General features: G+C 39.7%; 1 long non-coding RNA gene across 1 annotated transcript; it reads left to right on the top strand.

Annotated features, from left to right (window-relative positions):
- The first annotated feature begins 345 nt into the window (after positions 1-345).
- Positions 346-11,032, top strand: LOC136145216 (uncharacterized). The gene is made up of 3 exons (XR_010658719.1): positions 346-424; positions 1,955-2,140; positions 10,823-11,032. It is a non-coding gene; the product is annotated as an uncharacterized lncRNA (long non-coding RNA).
- The last annotated feature ends 1,017 nt before the right edge of the window (positions 11,033-12,049 follow it).

Below are 12,049 nucleotides of genomic sequence, written 5' to 3'. Positions count from 1 at the left end.
CTGGGAATTAGAGTCTTTCAGCCTCTCTCCTCGCCATCAAATACTAGGAGCTTGGGTCTACAAAGAACTACAAGTACCGTGAGGCAAAGCGGTTCGGTGCCCTCAGAGAGGAGGAAGAGGAAAACGATAGGCATGGGGGCAGACAGGAAGAGACTCACTCATGTTGCCTTCCGGGAGTTGTAGTTCTAGCTCAATCTCTTTTGTCGTCGTCCCCATCCTAAGGCCCAAGCAAAATGAGTGTGAGAGACCACATTTCCTAGGATGCCCTGCGGTGCGACCAAGCTCACTTCCCCCTTAGGCGGAGGGAAGGATGCAGGGAAGCTTGGTTAAAAACAGAGTTAAAGGGAATGGGTGTCGGAAGCAGAGGGTCTGAAGTTCACGACTCTTAGAAGGGGAGGGGAATGAAAGGCTCTCAGTGAAGAAGGTACAGTAAATAAATGTCCAGCGACATGGCGGGCTGGGAAGTTGAGTGAAATGTTCTAAAGAAGGCTGGAGGTCATAAGAGAAAGGGGGGAGAATAGTGAATTGATTCTCGGAGTGTTACTTAATTTTTTTTCTGTCACACTCCTTTCTTCTCATTCCCGCCTCTATGACAAGCCGCTGAGGCTCTTGAGTCCCCCTTTCTGCCTTCCCTCCCCCCCATTGAGAATCACAGGCGCCATTTGTTTCCTCGTTCCATGTACGTCTTTGCAGTTTACAGTGCAAATAAAAATACCTTTGATGTGTACAGAATTTAAGTACATATCCAAAGTCTTTTAAGTAGTTTTGTTTGCTGCTTACCCTCAGAGAGTAATAACAGCTATCATTTATTACGTTCTTGGTATATGTTTGTCGTAGCATTTACATACACGATAACATTTGATTTTCATAATGTTATAATAACCTTGCTAGGAAACACTTCCTGAAGGGAAATGACTTGCTCAAGTTCAGGAGCTCTCAGACCTTGGTCTGTACCCATTTTACAGACAAGGGACATAGGCAGGAAAGGTTAGACTAGTCTTGTACAAAACAGTAACTAACTTTTAGTCACTATGGCTTTATGGTTTACATAACATGATCACACAGATCATCCCACCCACACTCCTGTAACACCTCTACCAGGTATTGTTGACTCCATTTACAGAAACAGACTAGAAGGAATTAAGTTACTTGTCCAAAGTCCATTCACCAGGATCTCTCAGACCCAGAGAGTGCTTTTATACCACTTCTTATCAGAGAAAAAAGAAAATTTTAAGCCCAGACCTTTTGTTAGGCCTCAGGATTTCCTCTTAGTGACTCAAGGGGCTGTAAGGATGTTTACTGTGTGCTAGGAAACTTGTCTCCTCATGCAAAACACTTTCATATATTAATTGAAAGCTAGTGTTTTTTTGAATACTGTACAGTCGGCCCCTTTCCCTTATCATTCTGGAAACTCTTGCTTTCTGAAACCTTAGATAAGTGCACCACCTCAAAACTTCTGAAACATTTGACACAAAATAGATACATCAGGATAGTCCATGACCCCACTGGAGTTTTCCTTAGCTGCCAAGGCTATTTTTACCTGATTAGGTTTTTTGGAATAAATAAAATTTGATGCTTTGAAATGAATTGTCTATAAACTAGACATTCCTAAAAAGTATTAGTACTGACTTTCACTAATTATTATCTACAATTTTCTTCTAAAGAAATGCGTTTTAGAAATCCTTTAAATGTTAATTATTTTCTTGCTCAATTCTACCTGGCCTGTGCAAAAATAATGGTATCTTTGTATAATAGAGATAGTCACTTAACTTGAAGGGAATAATCTTCAATAAAGTTTTTCTTAAAGAATTGATTCATGCAGGAAACTGTGTTTGTTTCTATTTTAACAGTAGTTTGGTGGTACACTACACAAAAGGTCTTGGAACTGATTTTTAGTTCTAAGTTGAGAAATTAGATATGCCTTTTAAATTGAAATTATTTTCTACCACGACAGAGAAGTTATACCTGTGGTGAAATTATATTTTTCTTATGACCAATGCTGAAGCTCCAATACTTTGGCCACCTGATGCAAAGAGCCAGCTCATTAGAAAAGACCCAGATGCCGAGAAGGATTGAGGGCAAGAGGAAAAGGGGACAACAGAGGATGAGATGGTTGGATATCATCACTGACTCAATGGACGTAAGTTTGAGCAAACTTCAGGAGATAGTGGAGGACAGGGAAGCCTGGCCTGCTGCAGTTCATGGGGTCACAAGGAGTCAGACATGGTTTAGCAACTAAAGAGCAACAACGTGATGAAAGCCTAGGTGAACAAGAAAGATAATGCCAGTGTGCAGTTCTAACATTGTCATGTACTTTCATGTCAGCATCACCAAGTCACGTTTTCCTTGTTGATGATAGATATGAACAGTGAAATGAAATTTTTAAAAATTGCATCTGAATATTTCATTCTAAATTGTACCTTCACAAAATAACTACTTCTTCCTTACTGAAGACTAGCTTGTCAATCATAATCCATTTGACTGGTCCAGTGTTTCTTTATCCATATGGAACCTAGATTAGTTAGAAACAAACTTCCAAAGCTAAATTTGATATCTAAACCCACTTGTTACCATAGTTGTCCTACTTTTAAGGGTTATAATTTTGAAAGAAAAAAATAGAAATACCCTGGATTAAAGCATAATTAATGGGAGGGAGAGGAGGTAAATTTTCAAGCAATTCTAAAATGAGAACTTTTAACCGATCTTTTAACCTGAAAGTCATTTATTTAATGAATCTATAGATGCAAAGTTCAGAAGGTAAGAAAACTAGCATAAATAATATATTAAAATTATTATATGTTGTGTATTAAATGATATTAACCAGGCCAAATCCAATATGTGAATTCTTTACAGGCACTTAGGCATGGATACCTATAAAGTAAGAAGAAGATTGTTAGGACAAAACATAATATCATAAGAGTGCAGAAAGCATCTAACCTTCTTATAGGCAGGCAATACACATGTGTCCTCCCATTTCCCCTAATGCCATGATAGTTGTGTAATAACCTGCTTTGTGGGATGCATAATAGTTCTTATTCTTGCCTCAGTATTCCAGATGAGGAAAATGAGCTGGGCGCCTAATGTTAGCTGTTATAATACCCACCTCTTCTACCAACATCATCCCAGCATCACTTATAGCTGAATTGTCAAAATTAAAACTGAAACCCTCTTCTTTTTTTCTTTTCATAATTTCTAGTATGGCACTTCTAAACTTCCTTTATTACTTTTAACAAACCTGGTAAATGTAAGGAGCAAGAGGCCTCCACTTGACAACAGAACAATCATCATTGTTTTTTACGTGGAAAAAAGAAGGGAAGCATAACTTTGGGGATTATTAGAAGTGGGTCTCATGTTTTTGCCTCTGAAAGGTACATCTCTACTGAAAATTGACTCTGTCACTTCAGATACCTACTCTGGACATTCACAAGCTTTCATTGAAGTTTGGGGTAGATGTGAGAGGGACTTAATTACTGAAGTAGGTATTATAGGAACTTAAAAGGAGAAGATTGCAGAAGTTAATCCCTGTCCCAAAGAAACATCCCAAAGGAACTCAAAGTCTAATAGAACGAATGTTATTGCTTAATTGCTCAGTCATGTCTAACTCTGTTACCCCATGGACTGTAGCCCACCAGGCTCCTCGGTCCATGGGACCTCCCAGGCAAGAATATTAGAGTGGGTTGCCATTTCCTTCTGCAGAGGATCTTCCAGGTGCCAGGATCAAATCATCTCCTGCACTGGCAGGTGAAATCTTTACTGCTGAGCCATGGGCTTCCCCAATAGAATGAATTGTTCAGCCACTAAATCATGTCTGACTCTTTGTGACCGCTTGAACTGCAGTATGCCAGGCTTCCCTGCCCTTCACCATCTACCAGAGTTTGCTCAAACTCGTCCATTGAGAATAAGCAGGCTAAACTAAATTGTTCACAAATACAAGCAGAATAAAGAATATAATCAAAACTAATAGGATAACTGATTTACTTTGCTGTACAGCAAATTGGCACAATATTGCAAATCAATTATATTTCAAAAAATTAAAAAATCACAAGTGCTATGAAAAATTTACTGAGGACTTATTATAGGGCAGGTGTTTTAAGTATATTATCTTAATCTTTAAAACAGTCCTGTGAAGTAAGTAGGGTTGTCCTTATTATACAGATGAGAAGATTTAAAGCTGAGAAGTTACCATTATTTTCGTTATTACCACCCTGCTAGCAAGTAGCAGAGCTGGGCTTCAAATCAAGGTTTTCTTCCTTGTTCAGCACTCAGTCTTTCCACTGCATCATAGCTGCTTAGTGATTTGAGAGAGAATTCGCCAAGACGTGAGAGTGCAGATGGTGGCCAGGAGCCAAACTTGGCTTAAATGTGTTTTTGTTCGGCCAGAGGCAGTTTAACTTTGCAAAAAATGTGGACATGTTTGGGCAGTGGCCAGCAATTCACTCTTTAAGGTCATGCACCAGGCCCTCTTGAGACAAATTACCTGCCTGGCTCCAGGAAGCATTTGCATTTTCTATTACTGGGCAGTCACTGAGGATCCAGAGAAGCAGTAGCTCTCAAGAGGCTCCCAAAGAAGGTATGTCCAAGGGTAGACATTGTACACAAGAGCTGCAGAGTATTTGAGGAAGAGTGATTGGCGGTACTTATCACTGTGTGAACATGTGAGAGGTCAAGTATAGGGCCACATGTTATGCCTTAGCACAGTCATTCTCAAACTTTTAGTGAGCTTCAGAATTGAATATAAAGCTAACATATGAATTGCTGGGCTCTACTCCAGAATGAATACATCTGGGCTGGAGCTTGAGAATTTACATTTCTAGCAAGTTCTCTGGTACAGCTGATACTACTCATCCAAAGATCACACTGGGAAAATCACTGCTTACCTGACTGCAGGGCACTTTGAGGGAAGGTTTCAAAGCCAAGATTTTGTGTCTTGGTTTCTATTGTTTTAAGTCCAAAAAGAATAACTTGACATAGAATGTCTAGAAAAATAAGTAAAAAAAGAAGAAAATTACAGGGAACTCTATGTAATGCACTGTGGGGAACCTGAATGGGAAGGAAGTCCAAAAGGGAGAGGATGAGTATGTATATCTGATTCATTTCACTGTACAGTAGAAACTAACAACATTTAAAGCAATTCTACTCCAATAAAAATTAATGTTTAAAGGAGGAAAATTAAGTCTGTTATCAATTAGATTTTTCAGTTGTTAACATTTTTGATGGACTATTAAAGTCCTTTATTTCTTAAAAAAAATATGGAGGGAGGATATCCTTTTTTAATTAATCAAAATTTATCATTCTCAGCCTTATCATAATAGCTATTAACACTGAGCATCTACTGTGCACCAGACTCTTTACATTTATTTAGTTAATCCTTACAACATCCTTATGAGCCAGGTACTATTATTATCTTTTTCATATTACAGATGAAGAAACTGAGGCACAGAGAAGTAACTTGCTTAATGTCCCATTGCTAATGAGTGCCATGAAAGTGAAAGTGTTAGTCTGTCAGTCACTTCCGACTGTTTGTCACCCCGTAGACTAGCCCACCAGGCTCCTCTGTCTATGGGATTCTCCAGGCAAGAATCCTGGAGTGGATAGCCATTCACTTTCAGTAGATTTTCACATTTCACATTCAGTAGATCTTCTCGAACCCGGGTCTCCTGCATTGGCAGGCGGATTCTTTACTGTCTGAGCCACCAGGGAAGCCCAGTAAGTGGCATAATTAAGATTAAAACCTAAGTAGTCTAGCTCCAGCGGAGAAGGCAATGGCAACCCGCTCCAGTACTCTCGCCTGGAGAATCCCATGGACGGAGGAGCCTGGTGGGCCGCAATCCATGGGGTTGCTAAGAGTCAGACACAACTGAGCGACTCAACTTTCACTTTTCACTTTCGTGCATTGGAGAAGGAAATGGCAACTCACTCCAGGGTTCTTGCCTGGAGAATCCCAGGGACGGGGGATCCTGGTGGGCTGCCGTCTATGAGGTCACACAGAGTCGGACACGACTGAAGTGACTCAGCAGCAGCAGCAGCAGCAGTCTAGCTCCAGAGTACACTCAGCTGTTGTGCTGTACTGACCCTTAGGCTGTTCTGACCATTGTGCTATACTACCCCTGCACACAGTTCTTAACCTGTATGCATTCATGTCATGATCAATCTGGGTAACATTAAATATTCTTGTCCAACATTTAAAATGAACACCTCCTTTTAAAAAAATATTTCAAGCTTTCACAACCTAGATGCCCATCAGCAGATGAATGGATAAGGAAGCTGTGGTACATATACACCATGGAATATTACTCAGCCATTAAAAAGAATTCATTTGAATCAGTTCTAATGAGATGGATGAAACTGGAGCCCATTATACAGAGTGAGGTGAGCCAGAAAGATAAAGAACATTACAGCATACTAACACATATATACGGAATTTAGAAAGATGGTAACGATGGCCCTATATGCAGGGCAGAAGAAGAGACGCAGAAGTACAGAACAGACTTTTGAACTCTGTGGGAGAAGGGGAGGGTGGGATGTTTCGAAAGAACAGCATGTATATTATCTGTGGTGAAACAGACCACCAGCCCAGGTGGGAGGCATGAGTCAAGTGCTCGGGCCTGTTGGGCTGGGAAGATCCAGAGGAATCGGGTGGAGAGGGAGGTGGGATGGGAGACCAGGATGGGGAATTCGTGTAACTCTATGGCTGATTCACATCAATGTATGACAAAACCCCCTGAAAAATAAAAAAAAAATAATTAAAAATAAATAAATAAATATTTCAAGCTTTCAAAGACGTACAGAAAAATAATATAAAAACCACTACTAGGTTTAACAAATGTTTCTATTGCAGCATATTTGCATCAGAATACTCCCAAGACACACACACATAGACTTAGTAAGACTATGATTTTGAGGTTTGATTTTACTTAAGATTGTGCCTTAGGAGTTATAAGGGAAATCATTTCCCTTAATAAAAATAGGACATCCCTTAAACTTAGTAATGGAGGAAGAATTTCTTTGGAGTGAGCAACTCCATTGTTACGGTTACCATTGTCATACCACAACCATACCATTACCCTTAAACACCCTAGCCCAAGCATGGCTTTATTGACTACTTATAGTAAAGGTAATAAGCACAGTAACATCAGCTGGGTGATGTGAAATGTACAGCTTACTCAGCTTACAGGCTGCCTGGCCTACCTCTATGTGGTGAAGGTCACATTCCACCAGGGTGACATCTCAGTATTGCCCAATAGAACTGTCTGCAGTGATGGAAAAGTCCCTACCCGTCCTGTCCAATATGGCAGCCACTAGCCACACATGGCTATTAGGTACTTGAAACACAGCTAGTGCAACTGAGGTGCTGAATTTTTCATTTAATTCGATTTGCATTAAAGCCGCCACATTCGGCTAGTGGCTACCATACTGGGCAGCCCAGATCTAGGTCCTTAAAGCCCACACTAAAAATGAGTCCCCCAAGGCCAGTGAGTTCCTGGTTCTGGTGGGGGTCAGGGGATGAGCCCTGACTGCAAAAGAGAACAAGGGAACTTTGGGGGATACTGTAAATAGTCTTCATCTTGATTATGGTAATAGTGGCATGGATATATACATTTGCCAAAACTCATCTGATTGTACTCTTAACATGGGGACATATTTTTGCATGTAAATTATACCTCAATAAAGTTGATTTTTCAAAGGGGAAAAAAAAAAAAGATTTTCTGAGACAGGAGTTCTACCTCTTGTCTATTTCAAGCATGCCTTCTGCAATCCCAGTTTTTTCCCCAACAGCCCCCAAAGTCATTACTGCGACATAATAAGACCTTGTGTGATCTGACCCCTGGCTACTTCCCTGACATTATTTCCCTGGCTTGTGATTCAGCCACACTGGCCATTTTTGTTGTTGTTTAGTCACTAAGTTGTGTCTGACTCATTTGTGACCTCATGGACTGTAACCCACCAGGCTCCTCTGTCCATGGGATTTCCCAGGCAAAAATACTGGAGTGGATTGCCATTTCCTTCCCCGGGGGATCTTCCCAACCCAGGAATCGAACCCGAGTCTCCTGCGTTGGCCAGCAGATTCTTTACCACTGAGCCACCCAGGAAGCCCAACTGGCCATCTTATTGGTCCTCAAACAAACACTCCATGTGCATTCCTGTCTCAAGGCTTTTGCATTTGCTCTTCTTCTAAACCTTCCCAGACAGTATTCACTTAGGTGTCTGCTCAAATGTCAGGTCCAAAAAGATGCCGTTCGTGCCAACCTCTCTTCAACAGCACTTCTGTCCTTGTCACTGTCCATTCCATTATCCCTTGCACTTTCTTTACAGCACGAATCACTATCTGAAATTATATAATTACTTGTCTATTGTCCTCCTTCTCCATCAGACTGTAAGGCTGTTCATAAAGGCTAGCAGTTTGTTGATTGTTGGATTCCCAGTACCAGGCACACAGTAGCCTCAATAAATACTGTTGAATGAATGAATGGTTATCATCCATGGCACTTTCTCAGCCTGAGATACAAGTATATGTTCATAGAAAACCCACAAATTCTCTACAAAATTTAAAAAAAATTGTGTTATTTCGATACTAGTCTAAGTAATATTATTTATGATTTTTCTAGATGAGCACCTTAGAACATGAAATTTCGAGTGCTGAGTTCACACTGAGTTAGGGTTTTGTTTGGATCTGATGAACACCAAAGGACATCCTGACAAAGTGTGTGAATATAGATTTCATATAATTTTGAGAGTTGAGTCATCACTTGTCACAGAGAAACCTCAACAATGGAACCAGCACGTTGACTGCCAGTGCCACATTCCAGTTAGAAGCAGAAATTGCACAAAACACACAGACGTGCTTATATTCACAGCAACTTTAGCTGTGAGTGAACTAGTTAAACACACAAAGAGGAACTGCTCTTTGATTCCCAGCAAAAATTAAATTGTGTTCTGTAGTCTCTAACTTGTGTCCAACTCTCTGTGACCCCGTGGACTGTAGCCCTCCAGGCTCCTCTATCCATGGGATTTCCCAGGCAAGAATATTGGAGTGGGTTGCCATTTTCTTCTCCAGGGGCTCTTCCCAACCCAGGGATCTAACCTTTGTGGTCCTACACTGACAGACAGATTCTTTACCAACTGGGAAACCCTAATAATTTGATTAAATACCATTTAATCCATATTACAAACACTCAAAATACTAACCCTATCTTGTAGTGAATAAGACTGCATTACAGAGTTATTAAGTGATGCTCATCAAAATTGACATTTCAGGATTTTGTAGCATCAGAATTCTTATGAAAATATGAGATCTGATTATCTTGCACTAGTAGCAAAAATCTTGGAAGTTATTAATATTTTGTGCAAACAGGTATCATTTGCACTGCCATTATTAAACATGCAGAGACACATATAATGTGGATCATAAATTGAGTCTTATACTCACAAACCTAACATTTTACAATTTACATTGACATTAATTTTAAATGGATGGACCGAGTAACCATTGTCCTTGGGGCCGGAGAATGTTCATCACTGTGGTTATATTACTGTTTCCTCTTCTTTCTTTTTCTTTTCCCTCAATCTAGAACTTGAAGGGTAAAAGAAAGTCCAAGAATTTACTAAAAGAAAAACTTGTATCTTCATTCCAGGAACAATTTTGAGTTTTTGTAGAATGGTTAGACCTCTCTCTGAGTCTTCTAGCTCCATGCCTTAAACACAGTCGTGCTGTTCATGAGCAAAAAGTTAGAGCAAGAAGTACTTGACACAGTTTTCGTATGTATAGTTTCATAAGACATATTTTAAAAGGCAAGGAAGAGCCAAAGTGTAAGCCAATACACATTTTTTAGCCCTGTGCATCATGTATGTAAATTCATAATATTCCAAGATATAAATGCATCATAATGGTGATGGGCAAGAAGTTAAATCCAAGGCAGTCTGCAGGAGGGGGCTTTTATGCCAGTGAGCAGCCATATATTGAAGAAATTACACCCATGTCCTAAATTAAAGCATCGGCACTAGATGTCAGCAAATCTCAACATGGAGAGCGTGATTAAGTGGATAGCATATCCTTGACAAGGACACCTCAGCCAGCATTTTCCCATTTGAATATTTATTTTCAAATAGCCTGGCATTTGCTAAGGTGTGCTCCCCAAATTCTATGGCTATTAATAGGTATTATCCAGGGAGGAGTTCTACAGTCAGATACGTTGAGGAAAGGTCGAGTAATCTGTCTTCTTTTTTCTGCCGAAGAACTTCTCAGAGCCTTTCTAAGCCGATGACAGCATTACTCTTTCCAGAGAGCAGTGGTGACAGCTCTGAATGTCTAGGGAGAGGAAGGACTTAGTGACCAGAGTCTGCTGGCAGCACAAGATCCTAAGTTACACTTACTTTCTTTGCACAGTTTTATTTATTTACTTTTTTTGGTTTGTTTTCTTTAGAGTGTATATTTCAAGGGTGATTTGGGGATGGTGAAAGAAGTAATGGCCTAAGCCACCGGGACCCTGTTATTGACATGGAGCGTTTCCACACTACTTTGGCTGCAAAACATTTTGAATCTGTGTCAGAGGCACATTCATTAGGAAAAACCAACACAGACAAAATTTGCCTCTCATTATAGTCTACCTTTACCTGGGTGCTTGAAAAAGAGTTAACTGCTTGCCCATATTTTCTTCTAGGATATGGAGGCTTTTTCCATTTAACTATGCTCTAGTTAATATGTGGTTTTGTATAAGATGTGGGCAAAAGAGTCACCTTATTTTACTTATCTCTTTATTTTATATTGCAGAATACCAGTTGTCCCCAAACCTGGCATTAAGTGTGTTTTTGGTTTTGTTTTCAGGTCCAGAATCCTTCAGATCAACTTACCAATAAGTTCAATATGTAAAATAGTTAAATGTGGATGAAATGAGGAAGGATGAGAGTTATTCCAACCTGGCAACACTGCCTACACCTGTTGCCACCCTCCTGATATGGGAGGCTCCAAGGAGTATTTTGAACATCATTGGAGTAATTCATCCCCTCATAAATGACTTTAAAACACCATGTCTGTAATATGCTACATTAAAATTTCTACCCATTCCACTATTTTTCTATTTTACTGCCAGTTTCATACTTTAATTAATTTAGAACCTAAGAGCTTTATAGTATAACAAAGGAAGCAATCAAAACATATAAAAGATGAGTAAAATAACAGTATGATTTGGGGGGGCTACAATATTAGCAAGAGTTGACTAGATACCTTCAACATAGAGAAGAATAACTTGGTAAAACTATATATTGATCAATAATGTGATAATGTGTGTCACAAGCTTACAGGGTTGACATTCTTTGCTTTACCACATCACTTACAGGATTTAATCCTAAAGAATTTACCATAATGTATAGGAAATTTTTGCTGTTGTTTATATTATGGATAATATTGAAAATGGTCCAAATGTTTAACAACATGGGACTGGTTGAATGAATCCTGGCACAGCCATGAGACAGGATACTCTTCAGCCATTACAGTGATGTTGTAAAAATAAAAGTATTTTATTGCTTACTGGTGATATATATGGTGCTGTACAAAGCACCTTAATCATACTGTCTCACTTAAGCCTAACAATATCCCTAGATGTTAGGTATTATCATTCCCGTTTACAGATGAGAAAACACAGAAGTTCGAACAGCTAGTAAAGTAGTGTTGCTGGAATTCAGTCCCTGTCTGCTGTTAACTCTCATTCTTAATCAGTGTCCTAATGATGGGGGAAAATACTCACTTTTTACTTATAAGTTACTGTTTCAATGCAGTATAACTGACCTTAAACAACAAACAAACAAAAAAACCCACAGCCTCCTATATGCAACTCCTTCTTCCTAACTTTGGAAGTTACTTATCCTTAGTATTCTCCCCCTCATCCCCCCCTATTCCCCTTCCCCCAGTGAATCTACCTTTGTGGATGTATGCTAAGTCACTTCAGTCATCTCCGACTCTTTGTGACCCCATGGACTGTAGCCCACCAGGTTCCTCTGTCCATGGGATTCTCCAGGCAAGAATACTGGAATTGCCATTTCCTCCTCCAGGGGG

Source organism: Muntiacus reevesi, chromosome 12, assembly GCF_963930625.1.
Source record: "Muntiacus reevesi chromosome 12, mMunRee1.1, whole genome shotgun sequence".
In the NCBI taxonomy this organism is placed as follows: Eukaryota; Metazoa; Chordata; class Mammalia; order Artiodactyla; family Cervidae; genus Muntiacus; species Muntiacus reevesi.
This window is presented reverse-complemented; position numbering and strand designations above follow the sequence as displayed.